The sequence below is a fragment of the Micromys minutus genome, assembly GCF_963924665.1.
Source record: "Micromys minutus genome assembly, chromosome: 21".
In the NCBI taxonomy this organism is placed as follows: Eukaryota; Metazoa; Chordata; class Mammalia; order Rodentia; family Muridae; genus Micromys; species Micromys minutus.
In genome coordinates, this window is record NC_137956.1 from 18257424 (window position 1) to 18272653 (window position 15230).

Below are 15230 nucleotides of genomic sequence, written 5' to 3' on the forward strand. Positions count from 1 at the left end.
TTCAGCTTCAGTTTCTGCATCCAGGATTCTGCCTCACTTTCCTTTCCTGAACTCTCTTCATGATGGTTTGTGGCTCTGGGACATGGTTTTCATCACAGCAGTAGATACAAAACAGAATAAAAAACAAAACAACAAAACAACAAACAAAGACATTAGGCTATGTAAAAACCTGTCTCCAAAACACAAAAAATAATAAAAACAAGCTGGACAAAAACAAAAACTCTGCCCTTTACAACAGCATTGCATTAGATGAAATATGTTAGGCACCAAAATAAAAACTCTGCACAAATCCATGTATAAATAGAAATAGAAATCCAAAACAATAAAATTTCTCATTCAAGATTAAAAAGTGGAATACTAGTTAACCGGGACCAGTTAGTAACATAGACACTGGGAAGATGCTTATCAAAAGGTTAACCATGACAGAACGAACACATATGTTCTCACCACATAGTAACCACATTGGGTGCTTCAACACGTACATTCTGTGTTATACACGTGTTTTAAAACATTATGTACCATGCCTAAATTATAGTATTATATTTGATAGCTGATAATAATGATGATGGGAAGAAATTCAGGCAAGAGAGAAAACTGTCCATTTGTGTTAATGTTTTTATCTCTGACAGTTTAGTGTAGAAGTAGAGAAAATGAAATGCTGCATATATCTGGAGAAGAAAAGTAGCAGGATCCCTGACTGAATGTGGAGAACAGGAAGCTTGGCATCTGGTCCTTCTTTTCTCACACTACACTCTTTCTGTGTGGAATAGTATTCACCTGAAATATTAACTATCTAAATAGTCTTGATCATCCAGTATTTCTCCAATAAGCTGAAAACCCATGTCTCCGTGAATGTATGAAATGAATCTCAAATTTAACATATACCAAAGTAGATTTAGATTCTCATGATCAACTTTGGCTCCCAGTATTTCAAATCTATTCAAGTAGACAGTAGACATCTTCAAGCCTTACTCTCTTCACAGTCAGCAAATGACACCTGTGTTTTGTCTCCTTCTCTTCTAATGCCCTGGGCCAGATTATAATGGCAAGAGTCCTTGGCATTGCCCATGTGCATTTATTCTTGGTTGTTGTTTATTCCTCTCAGTTCCATGCAATCAGTGCCTCACACACTAGATCTATAAAGTAACCCTTGACCCCAATTCTAAAATATCTTATGTGTCCTTCAGGGGTTCCGTCTTCTTTGCCAGCTTGTTCTTCCCAGTAAAACTGGCTTATTTCTGTTATTCAAATGCATCTAAGCCTTCCACAGCCTAATCATTTCAGTGATATTTTTCTTTCTTCTCAGAAGAATCATTGTATACCTCTTTATATTGTTGAAGCCCGGGGTGGACTGATTTAGTATTAACTGAGAGGTGTATATTTCTGACATAAGCTCTTTGTTTTGTGTTTCATTATATTCTCTCCCTCTCTCTCTCTCTCCCCTTCCCTCCCCCTACTCCTCCCCTTTCCCCCCCCCCCATTGTCTCCTTCCTTTCTCTCTTCCTTCTGACCCCTGCACTTCCCTCTTTTTCCTCCTCTCACATCACTTGGATTCATCCCTTCTCCCTGCCCTGCCACTTCTTTCCCTCCCTCCATCTTTCACACCCTCAACTCATGAATTCTATCCAGGGAGCACATTTATATTTTGCTCACCTTTGTCAAGATTGACTAGCATAATACCTGGCACATGGTAACAAAACACAGTCTTAGGACTGAAGAGGTGAAATCTCAGCAGATAGGAATACTGGCAGCCCTTCCATAGGACCCAGGTTCAATTCACAGCCTCTATTTGGCAGCTCACAACTTTCTGTAACTCCACTTGCAGGGGATCCAACACCCTCACACAGCCATGCATGCAAGTAAAACACCAATGCACATCAAATAAAGTTAAATCACTTTAAAAATAATTTTTAAACACCATTTAAAAATTCATTGATTTTATGTAATTATAAAGACCTTAAAATGATTGTGGGATGAGGAAACAATGGTTTCTATATTACTATGAAATTTGAAGTTTGTAAGCCTAAGTGGGGGAAAAAGATTGTTCAGAATGACTATCAACATCAGTAAAGGCCAGGAAAGCAGAAATCAATCACTAAATGTTGCTAGGCCTGGTGCATCAGCCTGTGAAAAATTCTTGTTGTGTTTCTATGTTTGTCTGTCCTTTTCTGCCAAGGTTAGAATCACAGCGGTAAGCATGATAGAAGTGGGGATAAACTACAAAATAGATGGTTTCAATAGGTCCCTAAAAGATCAATTTCTCACCTGACCTTTATTTTACAAAATAGTGGAGATTCTAAGATCCTGGGAAAAGCTGCTTGTTAAAAGAGAAGGCCCTGAAGAATTCTGACGCCAGAGCTTCATTGTGAGCTGCAAAAGGCATCTTGGTGCTTTACTCATAGGCCAAGTGCAGCAGCAGCACCAGACCTACTGGACCTTGGTACTGAATAGGTGCAAAAAAAAAAAAAAAAAAAAAAAAAAGAAAGAAAGAAAGAAAGAAAGAAAAAATCCAAACAAAACAAAACAAAACAGAGAGTTGTGGTCTGCCAAAGCTAATTGATTTTAACAGTAGAACAGAATGTGAAACGTCTAAAATTTCTCCAAATATTAATATGACTCCTTAAAGGCTCTGTCCTACATACCAGAAGGTATCTGTTCTACGTATTAAATGAAACTATCTGTTCTTAACATTAAACTTAGCACACAAATGTCTTTTTTAAAAACGGTCTAAAATAATTTCATCTTTCAAAAGAAAATTCCCAATCAATAGTTGGCTACCTTTGTAGAATCTTGCATCATTTGGTCATGATGAGGATCGACCCACTCTCTTTCCTTCTGCTTTTGAAACTAAATCTCTAAAAAAATATCTATTCATTGTTCTTTCCATTCCAAAAAAAAAAAAAAAAAAAAAAAAAAAAAAAAAAAAATCTGGCCGGATTTATTCTCCTTCTCAGTTGGGTTGGAAGTTTGTGTATCCATGTAATAGAACAAGTGTATTTTGAGAAAAACACACTGGCATCTAAGCATAAAGCTAATGAAGCAATAAAATGGCTGAAGTGTAAACCAAATCACAGGGTGTTGGGCATGTAGTCAAGGTGTACCCAGTGAGCTGGTGATTACCTGTTTCTAATGAAGGTTCGAAAGGAGCGATGACACATGCTTCTGCAAAATGTTCATTAGTTAAATTAATTAAATAATTAAGATTATATTTATATTTGAGATAAAATAAGTTACTGTACTGATCAGTGGTGTTATATGTGTATATCTTCAATAGAGTTTCCTGTCAATTTGAACTCAGCTCTTTCCTGGAGATGGCACAGAGGCCTTATCATCAGGGCTAATTAGTTTATTCCTATGAATAGCTCTATGATATGCTTTGTTAGAAATCTAAATGATCCAATCACCTTAAAGAAGAAAATACACAAAAAGCATTCAGAATATATTTGCAAGAACATTCTAGTGGAAAAAATGGTACACCAAACTTTATGATTAGTAGAGCATGTCATTTCTCTAGCTTATCATTTATATCCATGGGTTACACATCCTCTCAAGTCAGGTCCTTATGCTGAGTACCAAGTCAACATACCATGCTGTATTCACAAGAAGTTTACAGGTTGGCTGGTAAAGAGATAATCCCATTGAGATGGGTAGAAATAAAAAATACTTTAGGGGCCTGTAATTGTCATGTGACTGTAAGACATCCTAGACTGGAAATAATCCATAAAGAGAATAGTGACAGACTGTCCAAACATGATGTAATTGATGCTCGCTAACAACCTAGATGGCACCAGTAAGAGTTAGTTGTTAGAATTAGCCTTCAAATGAGGTGACACTTACCTTTCTTATGAATGTCTCTTTAGTATAGTCACAGTTACATTATTAATCTGGTACCGATGAGGTCATGTTGTTTACTTAGAGAGGAGCCAGAATCGTACAGCTAAAAAAGAAAATAGTCTTTTCTTAAATAATTTTTCTCCTGTGATTTTTTTAGACCAACACCTACAGGGTGATCCTCTAAGCATAGGGCAACTCGGGAGCTTTTAAGTCTGTTTCTAGAACAGTCACAAGCCCCTCAAACAACGTATAGTTTTAAAGCCAGTGCTACATTCTCTTGCTTTCACAAAATGTGAATGAATGTGTTATTCTTGGTTCTGGTTATTCTCTGGAGCCTGCAAAGCCTTTCTCTCTGAGAATGAGTGGAGGAAAACTGTACAGTAGTTTTCTTTTTCCTAAAGTACACTTGTCTCTTCAGATGCTGATGAATGGCTCTACTACTGGAAAATTTCAGACACTTTGGAAAAACAGCAAATGACATAAATTCCGAATACATTAGTAGGTAGAAGATTTACACCATCCTTCCTTTACTTTGGCGTATTTGGGTAAAACATTCAAGACACGGTAAAGTCTAAGAAAATAGAATTCCCGGTTTGAAATTACTGTCTCTCATTCTTCAGAGTCTAGTCCTGCTTTCTCCCAGTGCTCCCCAACAGGCAGTCAAGAGCACCATTAAGGTTCTCTGAACTTGGAAATGACTCCATACTATGAACACAGCTATGAGGGTTTTTTTTTTTTTTTTTTTTTTTTTTTTTTTTTTTTTCTTTAACATGTGTTTCAGTAGCCTGAGCAGTGGGATCAAAGAAGGTTTGGTCCTGGCTGTCCCAGGTACACTAGTATTTAGACAGAAGGGACATAAATACATACATAAGTATTTACACAGCTGTGCAAATGCAGACTGATGAATAATGCATCCCATTTCAAAAGGTTAATAAATATGGGTGCTGTTGGCAGAATAAAAATTAAACGTGAAATGGAATGTCCTTTGGCCAGTAAGGTGGAGGTGACTTGGAAACCATCAGGGTTGGTAGCCTCCTTGCATTCAGAAAAGAGATTGGGACAAAAGACAACAGAAGACCAGAACACAGAGTGCATCTGATCATTGGTAGAAAAGGTCCAATTTCTTTCTACAAAAGTTTATATTTTCTTAGTGCTCTAAGTATAAAGATTAGATTCTTTTTTATACAGTTGGACAAATTACAACCTCATACTCTGCCTAAAGAAACAAGATATGTAAATGACTTGGGAGATGGCTTAGCTGTTAAAGACACTTCAGGAGGACCTGGGTACCACCCATAACAGCTCACAATTCTTCCAGGAAGTCTGATGTTTTCTTGTTTTGATTGGGATCTGCATGTACCTTGTATATACATGTATGCATGGACACATACACATATGCAAACTAAAACAAATCTTAAGACATTTAAAGTAATGTCTCTGAAACCCAGCCCCTCTTTTCCATTGCCAAGAAGCTTGCCAAATCAAGAGGACAACTGAAAACATACAACCAGAATGACAGATAAAGGCTATCAGGAGAGTCAGGGGCTCCCTCCCATGTATACTGGGAATTTGGGCAAACTAGTGTTATCTCAAAGATAACCTGCTTCCAGCACAGATGCCAAGTCTTATATTTTATTTCTTTAAGTGTTGGTCTTCTAAGAATAAGGCAAGCTGAGCTAATGATGTCATTTCTTATTTAGTCTAACCTTTAAGACCACTTCCCTGCAGGAACTTGGTACAGTAAAAATTACTAGATAAAGGGCCATTGGTCTAGCATGCAGCCACTGTACCGCTACTGTGGGCATGGATGCTACTCCACCTCCTGGTATGATTTCCTGTCCAGCCCATTGCACTAGCTGATTGAGAGAAATTTCCTGTCTAGCCAACTACCTCTCTGCTCTGTCCAGACACCATTGAACATTTGGTTTATCAGCAAGTTTATCTCCCACATAAGCCACATGGCTGTGATCAGCCTTGTTTCCCAGGCTTCTAGTTGGCCTTTCTATCTAAAAAACTTACCAACTTCTGCCACATCTGCCACAGCTGAGAGAGAGAGAGAGAGAGAGAGAGAGAGAGAGAGAGAGAGAGAGAGAGAGAGAGATCAACACATAACCAGACACAGACAGACAGATAGGCAAAGACAGAGGAAAAGACCAGATATCTGCATATCATGTGGAGGTCAGAGAAAATCTCCAGACATCAGCCCACACCTTCTACTTTATGACAGGGTCTCTGTTGCTCCCCCCACTGAATCTGCCAGGTAGCTGGCATACAAGCATTGCCAGCTACTATCTCCAGTTTTCATCTCACCATAAAAGCACTGGGACTAAAGATACAAGCAGAGGTCCAGGGTCAAAGGGACCCAGAGATTAGAACTCCCACTGCCTTGATTGTGAGTTAATCACTCTACCCCATTGCTATTTCCTAGGTCTGCTCCTCCTATTTGAATGGCACTGCCAATTTTATGCCACTAAGGAGAAAGACCACAATACTCAATTTTAACAAGGCCAACTAACTCAAGGTACATATGTACAGAGGACCACAAATAACCTATTTCACTCCAATTTTTGTGTGTGTGTGTGTGTGTGTGTGTATATATATATATATATATATATATATATATATATATATATATATATATATGTATATATATATATGCATCTATACATAGAATATACAAAGAATATGTATTTGAAGATGACTTTTCCTGACCCAAGTGCAAATTGTATTTTTTGACAACAGCACAATTTTCTAAAGAGTAGGATAAGAAGAATGTGAGAGGAAGGAACAGTATCAGAACGTGCAAAGCGGCTCCATTTTGGACCCTTCTCACTTGTTTACTATTCCTTGGCTGTCATCAGCATCAGCTCACATCCTGACACCACCATCCCTAAAATAGCCTGTAAGGAGTTCTGCAGCACAGTGTGCTCTGACGGGCTTGCTCATCCACTCTCTGACTCACAGATCTTTCGCAGCTCTGTGTCATCCATCTAAAGCATCTTCCTCTAAAAATAATCCGTGTCCATCCATGGGCCTTGAGAATGAAACACAGATGTTCAGCATATTGCTCCTGAATCTATCATGGTGCTTTCCCTTAGAAATATTAAACTGGAAATTGAAGCCACTGTAATTGTCCCTGACGTCTTTATTCGTCCTTCCCATAAGGTGCCCTTAATCTCTTCTTATTTCTCTTTGGCCATTGATAGAAAACTTAAAGTATCAAAGATTTTATTTCTTAAGAGGTCTCAATTGATCGCATTTCTCCATAAATAGCATCCTTCTATCTAAGCAATTAAATCATTAAAATTATAGACGACAAGTTCTACTCAGAAGCTTCAGTCATATAAAAGTTGGCAGAGTGCATTATTTTTATTTGACTATCTAAAATACATGAAAGCTACCGCATTATCCTCTTATGCTGGGAAGCTAAATATATTTATCTGTTTAGTCACATGCAGTGATCTGTGAAGTGCACGGAGTTGGATGTCTCTCAGAGTGGAAAGTGCTCAGAACAAATAAAATAATGGGAAGAATCTAAAAAGAAATTAAACAATAACCACGAAAGGGAAAATCTTGGGTTAAGTGCAATGAATAACTTACCATATTGAGGGTGTTTTTTTTGTTTATATGTTTGTTTGCTTTGTTTTGCTTTTCAATTTTTTTCTTTTCTTTACTTATTTAGAACGAGGATGTCACTGTGTGTTGAGTAATGTTTCCAAACTCACTATGTTTCTTGGATTAGTGTCAAATTATAATCCCCCTGTCTCATCCTCCTGAATGCTTGAGTCCTAGAAATGTAATACCATACCTTGCTACCTCAGATTTTTCAGATATAAAAGTCTGTTACTGTAGCAACAAAAGGCTTAGAGCACTCCATCACATCTGTGAATAATCTCATAGCTCTCTTATTCCCATTTTGGTTTGGTAGCAGATAAGGACTAGCAGTGTGGCTTAGTGGTGAGAGTACTTGCCTAACACTCACAGAGCATCCTTGGTCTAGGGATGTGCTTCTGCGGGAGAAGAGAACACATGCCTGGCTGCACAGGGTGTTAGCAGCAATTTTACTTAGCCAGTCCTTGTCTGATTTATTGCAATGTTTTTTTTTATAGAATTTCCCCCCTCAAGCATCAGCATCAAGAACTACTGCTTTTCTTTCTTTTCGTATTATTGTCAAATTATTTATTCATACTCTTTACTACCTTGTTTTCATTTCATTCAGGCAATATTTGCAATTCACTGGTTGTATTTGAGTTCCAAATTTTATCAATTTCTTGGCTCTATATGTCTAAAGCTTTGCTCTGCCTTTTTTTGATTGATAAAAATTTTTATTTTTTAAATATTAAATCTCTACTGTTTTCTTTTGTCTATATTACTTCAAAAACTGTAAAAATATCAGCACTGCTGAATTGGCTTTTCTATTTACTATCATATCAGAGTCATATTTCTCAAATTCTCCTGTTTTATAAGATTATCTATTTTTATTTAAAAATTCATTAATACAAATTCATTAATAATCACTTTTTTTCAATTTTTCATTTCAGTCATTTTCAGAAAAGATGTTAATTGTAAAAACAGTTTGGTGTTTCCCAAAAGTTTCCATTTAAGGTTTGTTTGCTTGGTTTTTAAGGTAACCAAAATGCACCCCAATATTTTTGAGAATGTGGTCAATTTTTGTCTTACTTTTAGCATGTTGTTGTCGTTGGAGTTTTTTTTTTTCATTTGATTTTTGTCTTTTTGTAAGTTCTTTAAGAATATTGTTCAATGTATTAGTACCTACACTTTACCCTGACTTTCAGATCCATTTCCCCGCCTCACCCACCAACTCTGTGCCTTTAAAAAACAAAACACAATTACCAAGTACAGTTGGAAGTGCTGCCCATCTAGTCTTGGATATAGAACTTTCACCGGAACAACACCATCCTACTGAGATCCTTATCCATAAAGAAAACTCACCACAAGGTACCAATTCCCAATATCTCTTAGGATTGGGGTGGGATTTCATGCCCAATTCTTCCATCTATGCTGGGTTTTTGTCTGGCTTGACATGTTTAATGCAGGTCTTGTACGTGGTATCACCACTGCTGAGAGTTCATATATGTTTCCTTGGCCTGCTGTATCAGGGAAACACTGTTTCCCTTTGGCCTTATGCTACCAGTGGCTCTTACAATCTTTCTTCTCCTTCTTTCCCAATGATCTCTGAACCTTGGGAGGATGGAGTGAGTTAACATAGGCATGCTGTTTAAGGCTGAGCATTCTGTGATCTCTTCTTTGCACTTTGACCATTTCCAGAGTTGTTGAGGAGAGGAGGGTAAGGACCCTAATTAGATGTCCATATTGACGAAATATGGAGAAAGGGGGCTCTGATAAAACTTCTCAGTGTACTGTAGGTTTTACAGGGAAATCACAGATGGGTCCACAAGAAGATTTAGAGCTAACTAAAGTTCTGCTGAGCAATTAATCTTTGTCAGGAAACAAGGAATCATTTAATAAGATGTATGGCTAGAGAGGAAGTAGGCAGACTGATCAAAGGTCAACAATATTACTCAGGAAATGGATTTTCATGTGAGTTATTTCTTTTCAAGTGCTCCTGTTTACAAGCCTCAACATGCCTGGAAGAAATATCTACTCTCTCAAGTGACTAATGTCACAATCACTGTCCTAACCTAACTTGTGTCCTCTACTTAACAACTTTAAAAAAAAACGCTCCTTGTTTTGAGCAAGGGACTAAACCCCATTGCTGCCATTCTCTACCAGTGAGGCTCTAGGGAGCCAGACTGATCCTTTTAACTCCAGACAAAGTAATGATGCTGATTCCTACTGTATAAACCCCCTTTCCTCTTGCCTCCCTTCCTCTCTTTTCTGAAACTGGAGCCTTTCACATTGTATCTCAGAAATCTGTTTTAAACACACTTGTTCTTTCTGGCTATCTCTAATCTGGATTATCTACCAGGAAGATATGAGGATATGAAGACATATCTTCAATCAATAATTCAAAATTTAAACCTTGCTTCTATTTGTAGTGCCGTTTGTTGCAACGTTTTTCATATTTTAGTGGAATTGGAGGGGAAGGAGCTGAACCTGCTTGGCAGGTGCCTGGGGCTCAGAGCTGCAGTTTAGATTTAACTCTTCCCTTGGACTGTGGACCTGCAAAGCATTTGTTATCTACTGTATATCTAAATATTTATTTAAATGATTTACCCTACTTCAAAGATCCTGAAATGTCTAATTATTAATCCTTAAAAAATGCCCACTCTTAACTTAGACAACACAAAAAGCTAGATTTATAGAGATTATCTTTTGTGAGATATAATAGTTTCCAGACACATGAAAGGCAGTTCAGTTTAGTTCTGGACAGAAATTAATGGTGTATCCATAGATTTTTCACACAGCTATTAAGGTTAAAGTGGTGGAAAGTTCCATTAGTATCTATCTTTTAGAAATAAGGGTAAGTAAACTTTTAAAATGTCTTTTTAAAATTTTTTTTTAATTTTTAAAATATATCTAAAGTCCAATAAAATCTAAACAATAGAGATCATATTGTACTATATGATACAAATAGGAGAGATTATGCATAATTTATTATGTATCATACAGCAATATGTACATTTTAGTTCAATGTCAATTTAAATAAGAATCAATGGGGAGGGTAGTTTTCTCCTGAGGTACTTTCTACCCTCTGCAAAACCATCTTTCTAAAACAGAGACCTCTGTGTGTCTTAGTCTCCAATTCAGTGTCTATTTATGCTCAAAACTAGAGATGTCCCCTCTTACTTTGCAGCCACCTCAAATGAGACACTCTGGACTTTTTATGCTGCCCTGGAATCCCAGAAAGTGTTCTGGAATCCCAGAATGTGTTTTTTGAAAGAGAATTGCTCCAACATATCTTCTCTCTCTCTCTCTCTCTCTCTCTCTCTCTCTCTCTCTCTCTCTCTCTCTCTCTCTCTCTCTCTCTCTCACACCTATTATTCAGGTTTGATGTTATTAAGCAATAAAAAGTAACATTAAGTTTCTCTGTGTTCTTCCATCTTCAGCCAGAGGCTTATGTCATTAGCCTCTTTTGTAAATTCATCCATCAATGTATCGCTCAGAACTTTTTATCTTGTTTGGTTTCTAGCTTAAGTTAAATCACTTTTCACGAGCCTGAGAAGATATTTTAACTCTAAGCACAGATTCACTGTGAAACTAATTCAAATTCCTATGATACGCTAGTAAAAATAAAACCAATGTGGGACATCAATCATTTTAGATTTTCTGATGAAACATGCAATATATACCAGGCACATAATGTGAATTTTGTAGGTTGTGAATAATCCATTTCACCCAAATAAATTAAGTTAGACTTAGTTTGGATGCTGTAACTGATACATGCAATAGCTTTTGCATGTGAGATATAGAAGAGCTTTAGTGTGTTGATGTGAGCTGAGGCATATCTAGTACCAAAACTGAGAAAAATGTGCTAGTTTTAATATCTATTTTTTTTATTTTGCCCACTTTAGGTCTTGATATTATTTTACTTTTTTAATATTGAAAAGTAGTGAAATAGTTTATATTTATCAAAATTAGAGTACTAGGAACAGATTCTGTGAATTCTCAATGTATTCATTTGTTCTGAAAAGAAAATACTGTTTTCCAGTAGATGACAGCGCTCCTAGAAATGATAGCCTTGCTCTTACCCCAAAGGGAGGAACAGAAAGTTAAAAGTGTGAACAGATATTGATTAAAACCTTAGAGTGATTCCCATACCTTTCAAGAAGGGCATAGTAAGTATTGAATAACTGGTCCCTAAATTAATAATCTTACTAAATAGTTTATTAATGATGAGATCAAGTTGCAATTCTTACATACAGTCATTTCAAATATCAGGTTAGATTAGAATTTAGCCATGCTCACATTGATCTATTTATTAGTTCATATGATTTCTTCTGCTAGTCTATAAGATTCCAAAGAGCAAGAGTTTTATATTATTTATTTCTTCAACATGAGTGTCTAGTGGAGGTCAGGCATTGCTATATGGTCACTATTTTTTAATTTAAATTTAATTACAATGTATTGACATGAAAAAATCTAATTAAAAAATTTAGATAAATCTCTGGCTCCAAAAGTTGGTAAACATAATATTTCCCGAGGAAAGTGTTTAGAAATATTAATTTCAGAGTTTTCTGAGGTCAGTACCCCATTATCAGTGACTGCATATTATGTCTGTTCTTTTGTGACTGGGTTATCTAACTCAGGATGATATTCTCTAGATGCAGCCATTTTCTTAAGAATTTCATAAAGTCATTGTTTCTAATAGCTGAGTAGTACTCCACTGTGTAAATATACCACAATTTTTGCATCCATTCATCTATTGAAGGGATACTAACCCCAGTAAGCTCTGAACACCCCAGAAACAACTCATAGACTGTGTGAAGTTCAAGAAAAAAAAAAAGAAAAAAAAAACATTATGCTCAATCCTTACACACCAAGAAAACTTTTTCTAATTCCGAATTATATCCTGTTTTAAATGTACTTTATGCTCATTGTAACTAGTGAGACCTTAATGCACACTATCAAACCTTTGGGGAAAAAAAAGCCAAGCACTAACAAAAATGTATTCGTATACTTTAATGCAAAAATGCTTAAAATTTGAAAAAAAAGCACAAAAAAACATAACAAAAAAGAAATATAAATTTCACAAAGCCTGCTATTTTCAAAGAATAAACTTCATAAAGAACACAGCTTCTGTAGTCACATTTTGCCTTAGCTATCTGCCTTACTTTTATAATTGTGAAACTTGAATTTATCTCTTTCTTAAGTTCCTCACTTAGAATTTTCTGTGCTTAGCTTGATATGTCTGTATAAGTACCCCCCCCCCCAGAAATCCATCTTCATCCATGGGGCAGCTCCCTTCTGTCTCCATAGTCAGAGGGTTCATCTGAGCTAATGCCTCAAACACTGTACTTGTTTAATTATCACCAGCTTAGCTCAGGGCACAGTAAAGAAAGAGAGCTATAGCATTCCAGGTCCATGTTTGTCAGCCAGATTATGATGTACTCACTCCTGGCCTTGGCAGAGATTCTAGTACTTAAACACAAAGATGCTGCCTGGTGCCCTCTGAGTGTACCATTTGTGCATATGTACAGGTATACTCCCTACCTTTTTCTCTGCAACACAATCATCTCTCCAAAAATTTTCCCCAGTCAGTAAAATAAGTCAATAACTTTTTACAACATTAATTATCAAGCAAGCTGTTCCCTAGTAATGAATAAGTGAATTCTGATATGGACTGAGGTGGCTGTCTCCTCTTTGGATATCTCATCTTCCCTTACTCTCACTGCCTTTGCATCTTATGCAACTGCTTACCCAAAGGTAAGAAAACCAAGTGTATACCCTTTATTTTTCTAGATTACTGGTATACCAGATTTGTGTTTCAAATGTTTGAGGAGTTGTTTTCTTGTTGGTTGAAAATGGAATTAAAAGTGACTTTTGCTTTGGCAGGACAGCCAAACTAATAGAAGAAATTTCAGATGGCCTCCTTTCTTACACCACTACCCAGCAGAAATGGTAAAGAAGTCTAGTCAAACACAATCTCAAGGAAGAGGAAGCCATTCCTAGAGAAGAAGAGGCTCAGCTTCTATGATTTCCAGAACAGTAGAAAAAGAAATAAATTGCAAACAAAACAAATAAACCAGTTCAAATTTCAGGATAATTCAAACAGCCATGAACAAACTGACAAAAGAAATTATAGGTTCACAAAAATCCAGCCAAACAACAGACCTTCCTGCTGCACAACAGTTTTACATGTCTCCACATATAATACAGTAATTGCTAAGAGCATAACTCAACATGGCCATTCTGGGATAAGAAAAAACATGAAATACCTCCTCACCATTCCAGTCTTCACTAGATACAGTGGGGCTATACTGTCAAAGCTAAAGACAGAGTAGAATAGACAGACATCTATAATGCCAACAGTCATCAGTGTCCCCACAATTCTGTAGCTAAGCTATGCTGCAGAGGCAGAATTGTTATTTTCCGAAAACTTATGACATTGCTGTAAAATACAAAAATATCACTGAATGTTACAGATGTTAGAATAATCAGGATGGAATTATAAAACAACCTGCAATAAAAATATAAAATGCTCTCTAATAGAAAAGTTTCAACAGGTATGGAGAGAAATTTTGAGAATTCTCAACTTGGATGAAGAAATAAAAAGAAATGATAGAAATGTAAACTATACTATTAAAAATGAAGAACCCATTGTTTTCTTTAAACAACTCAGTACAAGAACAGCCTGACTCACTGATGCTAAGAAAACGGAGTACGTCCAAGCTATACCATAAAGTAGCATGGGTAAGAGAAAGGGAAGAAGAGGCCTAAGGACATAGCTCAGTTATTATAGAGATTGCCTGGTATGTAAAAACCTTTAGTTCAACCCCCAACACTTCATAAAACTAGATGTGGTAGTGGCACACACACACACACACACACAGTCACACCATAGAGGAGGTAAAGGTTGGAAAAATTCAGAAGCTCAAGGCTTCCTTTAGATATAATGTAAGTCATGGCCAGCCTAAAGGACATGAAACCCTGTCTTAAAACTGAGAAGAGGGGAGAAAGCAGGGTAATGAAAGAGGAATGTGTGAGAAAGGTAATATCTGTAGGTCAGTAAAGAATAGCACACATACACAGAAAGACACACACAAAAGGACACACACACACATACAGTAGAATAATTGAATAAACCACCAACTAAAGAGTTCACATGGAGGAACCCATGGCTCCAGCCCCATATGTAGCAGAGTATGGCATTGTCTGGCATCAATAGAAGGAGAAATCCTTGGTCTTGTGAAGGTTCATTTCTCCAGAGTAGGGCAATCCAAGGTGTTGAGGTGTGAGTGGGTGGGTAGGATGGGAGCATCCTCATAGAAGCAGGGGGAAGATGGGAGGAAGAGAACAGGGTAAGGAGATAACATTTGAAATGTAAATACATAAACCATCCAATAAAAAAGGAAAAAAAATGAAGTACTTTGAAAATAATAGATCAAAATTTCCTCAAATTTAAGAATTGCAATAGTCCAAAGATATATTAGGATAATTAAAAGCAATACAGAGTAAATGGAAAGATAAACCATGCCAGAATATTTCATATATAAAACCACTGAAAGCCAAAGCTATGGAAGGTCTTAGAACCCTGAGAGGGATCTGGAAGGTCTGGAGCATTCAGCCAGATGGCGTGCAAAAGGCCCTGGAATCAGTCTCCAGCATCACAAATGTTGAAATGAAGTTAAGTAGTCTAAGCAAAGGTGCATTTACATAAACAAGAGCAACCACAGCAGTTGGCTGACACACTTCTAACTGAAGAAAATGCCCATAAAAAGTAAATGTTCAGTGGACTAAAGAAAAATTAGCAT